The sequence below is a fragment of the Mustela nigripes genome, chromosome 17 (genome assembly GCF_022355385.1).
Source record: "Mustela nigripes isolate SB6536 chromosome 17, MUSNIG.SB6536, whole genome shotgun sequence".
Lineage (NCBI taxonomy): Eukaryota > Metazoa > Chordata > Mammalia > Carnivora > Mustelidae > Mustela > Mustela nigripes.
The window spans coordinates 20055984-20062337 of record NC_081573.1 but is presented as its reverse complement, the minus strand read 5'-3'; the positions used below and the strand labels follow the sequence as shown (position 1 = coordinate 20062337).

Here is a 6354-nt window from a genome sequence, read left to right as displayed (position 1 = left end):
CTGCTGCACCAACCACAAAGGACAGGACAGAGATGGGCATGTGGGGCTGAGGCGGGAAGGTCCCCTTCAGCCCCGTCCAGTTCCCAGAGGCTCAGGGCAGCACAGAAAGACACCACCGTTTCCCACGCCCCTGGGAAGAAGGTGCAGTTCTCTGGGAGAGAAAGCACCACACAGAGCTGGAGCTCCTGGCTGCAGGGCGAGGTGCCCATAGGTGCTGGCAATACTGAAGGATGTGGGGCCGGTCCCATGCCCACCTGCTCACCACCACTCCATCCCGGGGACAAGGGGATGGGCCATCCCAGACACAACTGGGCAGTTCCAAATTAACTGATTTCCCGGAACTGATTAGACTAGCACAATGTTTCCAGAAACATAATGCCACAGTATCTCCCCCACCCACCTGCTACATCTGATTTGGTGGGCCAAGAACTCATGACCACCACCCACCGGTTCATCCACATCCACTCTCCTGCCATCCCAGAGTCTGTTGAAAAGTGTCTCTCCCAGGAGGAAGAGCCCACTGCTGCCCAGTGACTGCATGGCCAGCAGGGTGCCAGGACCAGAGGGTGTCTTGATGGCAGCAGCAGGACCCTCGAGTGAAGTTTTGCAGCTCATCGATAGCTGAGGCAGAAAGACGCACCAGGCAGGGCTTTGGCAAGTGGCCGGGCTGGTAGCCTGGGTGATGGGGCTTGTTGGGGGGGGGGGTACTTTGCAGCCCACTGTGGAATCCCAGTATCTCTTCCTCCCTGGGGCGTGCGGCCCCAGTCTCTGACTCTTTGGCACCGTTCCCAAAGTGTCCCCCTCCTGCCTCAGCCCCACATGCCCATCTCTGTCCTGTCCTTTGTGGTTGGTGCAGCAGCGAGCTCTACAGGGCATTGGAGCACACAAAGACCAGGTAAGGCAGGAACATGGGTCCTGTCGACTTGTGCTCTGTTGAGGGCAGCTCTGTGGGGCTCCCTGAGAGCTGCTCCATGCCACAGGGAGGAGAAGGCACATGAGCCACTCACTAGGGCCCTCCCTATCCTTTTCTCCCTACTTCCAAGGCTCCACTCACCCCTACATCCTCTCAACATATCTTCCCTTTGAATTTGTGTGGTCCCCTCTTCACTCTGCTCCTCCCCACCTCCTTGACAATCCCTTCTGGGTCCTCCAAAATGGAAGAATTCGCGGAAATTCTGACCACAGCTTTCCTGGCTTTCATGCCTCTCCCCGTTGGCCTTAGGGTCCATACCTCCATGGGAGTGACCACCATGTATCCAACTCCCAGCCTCTCTCCTGAGCCAGCCTCTCACTCCCACCTGCTGGACATGCACTCAGGCTCGTGTAGTGCCAGTGTCTCTCATCTCCATCTGTGAACAACCTATGTCTGAAACGGTGCCCTCACTCCCCACTGGAACCCTAAAGCCAGGTGAGACAGGAGAAGAAGAACCCGCACCCTCCAGCGGCATCAGCCTTCCCTGCACACCTTACCAGGGCACTTTCACAACCTTTCCTTAACTTCTGCAGCATATTCTCACCATTTCTACATAGTACTCTTTTGTAAGGTTTGCTCAGAAAGAAAAGACACCCCTCCTGGCCCACCACATCCTACTCATTTCTCCCTCTTCACCAATCTGCTTAAATGCTGCTTGCTCAGGGAAGCCTGCCCTGACCACCAAGACAGGTGAGTCTCCCTGCAATCTGTTCTCTTTCTTCAAAATATTTATCATGATTCCAATCGATAAATGAGCTGTGCAATAATTAATCTAATGGGCCCCTTCTCCCTGCTAGACTCCAGACTTCACAGCAGCAGTGATGACAAGTACCTTGTCTGCATGGTACCTGTAAACCATAGGCATTCAATAAGTGCTTGAAAGAGAGAGAGACAGGCATATTTAATCACTCAAGCATTTATTTTGAATACATGTGAAAACTGGCCACAAGCAAACTGGGATTTTTATTACGTATTATCCTCATTTTTCTTGTACCAAGACCACCCACTCAGGCATCTAGTGAGCTAGACATACAGGGCCCACATTTTCTAGAAAGACAGCCCTGCCTTTCTTCAAGGAATTCAGTTAAGCCCTCCCCTTGACAATCCCTACTCCCAAAGTAGAGACCACCAGGGGCCAAACTTCCTAATCCAATGTGAACTCTGGTCCTCAAAGCCCAGCACAGCACCCCTGAGCTTCAAAATACCTGGGGGGTCCAGACATACAGCAACGCTGCCCTGGTACCCATCACTGGCCCCAGTGTGGCCAGTACGGAACACCTATCTCTTCAGAAGCTGTCTCCTTCTTGTGATGGGCTCCATCTCATCACCACCCATCCACATGACAGTATCCTGCAGATGTAGAGAGTTTTTCATTGCACGAATAACAGATGCTCATCCTGGAGAATTGTGCACAAATGGAGAAGCAAGAAAAACCATCCATGACTCCATCACCCATCTAGACCACTGCCACTGTTGGCATTTTGGTATGACCCTTCCATGCTTTCATTATTTGCAGTGGTCTCCTTCTCAGTGAGCTCTATGCTTTGGGGTGCCTGGGCCTCAGTCCTTGGACTTCGTCTCCTCTCCAGTTACACTCACATCCTTGGTGCTCCCTCCAACCCCACGGCTTGAAGTACCAGCTTCTAGCTATCTGCTGCAATAGCCCCTCTCAACCCCGCCTCCCTCCCCAGCTGTAGGTGCAGAGCTCCCCCCACCTGGTCACTGCCCCTTGGATGTCCAGCCCATGCCTCACACTGCACATGTCCACAAATGTCCCCTAGACCTCCAAAAGGCAGGACTCAACACTGCACCGGAACCTTGCTCACATTACCTGAATCCCACCTCTTTCTGCTCTTTATTTAAAATTCTGATGTTCTGCTCATCATGAGCTTTTGCATTAACATTGACTTTTCAATAGTGCATTAAAGTATGATTTCGTGGGACACCTGGGTGGCTCAGTGGGTTAAGCCTCTGCCTTCAGCTCAGGTCATGATCTCAGGGTCCTGGGATCGTGCCCTGCATTGGGCTCTCTGCTCAGCAGGGAACCTATTTCCCCTCTCTCTCTGCCTGCCTCTCTGCCTACTTGTGATCTCTCTGTGTATCAAATAAATAAATAACATCTTTAAAAAAAAAAAAAAACATGATTTCACTTGATCACAGGGTTGTTGGCACTCCCTTACATTTTGCACCTGAGCTCAGTACCTCACCCACCTGACCCTAGACCCCGAGCCCACCCACCTTGATCACCGCTGCGTGTTCAGCAGCCTAGCCACTCACCTCCCATCTCTAGCATCTCTGAGCCCCTGCAGTTTAGCAGGAAACACCTCACGTCTGAGTCGGAAGCTAGCGCTTGAGAAGTTGCCAAAGGGGCAAGCCAGAAGTTGCAATGCAGAAATGCACGGGAGAAACCACCCACGGGGTGAACTCTGACCCGTGGGAAACAGGAGATGGGGGGGAGCCAAGCACACAAATTCCCTCTTCCCTCTCGCCCGCTGACTACGAGGAGACAGAGTTTCTGTGCACAGCCCATCTGGAGAAGACCACCAGCCAAGCAGAGCCACCTGCTGAGCCACCTGCTGCGTCTCCCAGTCCAGCTCAGCACACGGCTTCCCTTCCCTCCTTGCGCCGCTCCCCTCTCCCCCACTCTCTCTGCCCACGGCTCACCCCTCCCTAATAAAGTGCCAGTCCCTTCAGTCCTGCCTCAAACTCTGTTTCCTAGAGTCTGGGCTGTGGCTCATCTTCTTCTGGATTTGCGTTTTATTATCTTGATTTGGTTTGCAGCTCTGAAGGGCATTTTTAATATCTAATACAAATTCTCCAGCTCACATCCCCCCCAAATTTCTGTGCATACTGTTACTCATTTAATCATCCAAATGAACTTTCCCAGAAGTTAAACTCGGGGGGTGGAGGGACAAAGTCTTACTTCTCAAGTCATCTTTGCATTTCTCTTTTTCCAAATCCCACACAAATATTTATTAACAGCTTGGATGTAAGCACAGTCCTGGGCTCCATGTGACTCCAAGGGAATGCTAATCTAGCTGGGGAATGGAAGAGAGTAATTAACAGCCTTTAAATAAGCCCCGGGGTTGATGGGGATATCTCCGGTTTGCACAGAGCCAGATCTGGAAGCTCCAGGAAGGTCCTTGTGGGGACCCCCGATGGAGGGTAGAGTCCTGGTCCCTCTAACCCCCAAGCCCCCCGCCCCCAGAAGCCTGGAAGAGGAATGACTGCAGACGCAGGGAGCACCAGAGAGAATGGGAATGTCAGCAGAGGCTTCTCGAAAAGCAGATAAGCTTCAAGGAAAAGAGAAAGTGAAACATCATTCCAAGTAGGAAAGACATCTGCGGAAGTGTCCAAAAACAATTGGGATTGGATTCCAGAAAAGACCCCAAAGCATCCACACCCCAGTGGACAGGGAGAGCATACAGCAGGCACTCATAAGTGCGGAGGCGGACAGCTGGAGGTCAGCTCCTCCTATGAGAGCTAGTGTGTGTCCCCTGAGAATTTTGCTTTTGACTTCCCCACATGGCCCCAAGCGGGCAGAGCCCTCAGCTTGTCCCACACACTTTGTTCAGCAGCCTGTGTGTTCCTGCTAAAGGGTTCTGGGGAAATGGCCCCAGGCCAGGACAGTGACGCCCCACCCTTGTTTTGCAGGATTTTTAAATTATCTTCAAATGCTCAATTTTCATAAACCTCTCAAAACAAGATTGGCCTTGGAAATAATACTTCTTACTATGGTGGTAGTCTGCGTGCTTTGTAAAAATTCTGCAATCAAAATCAATTCACAGGACCATAAGGTGTCATCTACCAAGTACCATGCACGAGGCTCCACGCAGGTGCCACCTTGGAGAACCGCAGGACCCACCCCCCGCTGTGGGCAGGCATGTTCTCCCTGCATCCCCTGCGGTTATGGCGGGACTGGATCATCATGGATACTTTAGTGAATGAATGAATGAATGAATGAGGACAACTGAGCAGACTCTGAGAAATGGCGGTCTTATGAACAGAATGCCTGAAGATGCAAGAAAGAGAGCAGCACGGAGCACGGGACATGGCTGAGGGGGGAGAAAGCACCAGCCTCACAACCCAATTCCTCAGTTGCCAGGAGACTGAGACTGCCCGCATCATCCAAGTAGCAGGGCGAAGTGTCCAAACAGTAATTCCTCAGAAGACAAATGCCATCCTGGGAGGTCGTGGGGTCGGGGGGGGGGGGGAAACGGGGGGGGGGGGGGACACACACGGGACATACAGGGGAAGACATGCTCTTAAAACAGGAATTTCAGAACCGTCTAGAAGATCCTGATTTGGATATTTCGGGGAGTTGGGAGGGTCTTTGCAAAGCATAGGGTTAGGGCTCTGGGTGTGCGTTTAGCCTTAAGTGCGGTCACTGACCACACAGCGCAGGGAGGGGTCGGGGGAGCCAAAGAGGTGGAGGTGGAGGGGTGGGGCCAGAAGGGGTGCGGAGGCAGGGAGGTTGGGGAGGGGTGGGGCTGAGGAGTCGGCGGAGGCAAGGAGGAAAGCTTGGGGGGATAGTGAACATCTCTGAGTGCTGGCAGTGGGGTGGGAGACCTTTAAAGACCTTCTTCTAAGTACCGCCCCCCACCTTCCCCAAGAAAAAGTCTCAGCCACCAACTCCTGATGGTGTGCTTCCTACAGGCAACTGCCATGACAACAGTGGGCGAGGGAGGAGGTGCCTGCCCGACAAATGGACGCTTGAAAGGGAAGACCAAGCCTCCTCGGTTACAAGAGCTATAAAGAAATACAACTGTTGTGATGTGACACGGCGACAGCAAGACACACAGAAGCTGTGTCATCAGGAGGCCAAGACCCAAATGCCGAAATGCATTTTGTACACAAAGGGAATGGCAAATGCTCAGACCCAACCATGAGGAACCCAGAGGTCAGTGGCTCCCGCACATCAGGGACAGTGACCTGAGGTAGAGGTCAGGCTCGGCTCACATCATTGAAGGCCTTGGAGGCTGTGATGAGAGGTTAGAGGTTTGTTCTAATAGAATGGGGAGCCATTGTAGGGTTTCAGGCAGGGGCCAGTGAGAAGGTGGCCATGTGCAAGGCAGGAAGAGAGCTCACACAAAAGCCCAATCACACTAACACGCTCATCTCAGCTTCCAGCCTCCAGGACTGCAAGACAATGGATTTGTGCCGTGTAAGCCACTCAGCCTGTGCTATTTTGTTACGGGGGCTCAAGCTGACTAAGACAGGGGTCCTACAGCCATGTTGCACTTTGCCCTGCCCTACCTTCTTTAGCACGCTTCAGAGCACTGGGGGCAAAGGGAAGTCAAGTTTTAATAGAGTGTTAAACTCTACAGAAGCCGACAGCCCTGGTCTGCACACCACACCCGGCAGAGGGGACCTCCTCATCC

The 6354-nt window shown here is 52.7% G+C and overlaps 1 protein-coding gene across 1 annotated transcript in view; it reads right to left on the bottom strand.

The window, feature by feature from the left end:
* The window catches only part of LOC132004952 (uncharacterized), a 123120-nt gene that overhangs the window by 17022 nt on the left and 99744 nt on the right, over positions 1-6354 (bottom strand). The gene's annotated exons all lie outside the window — the stretch shown is intronic.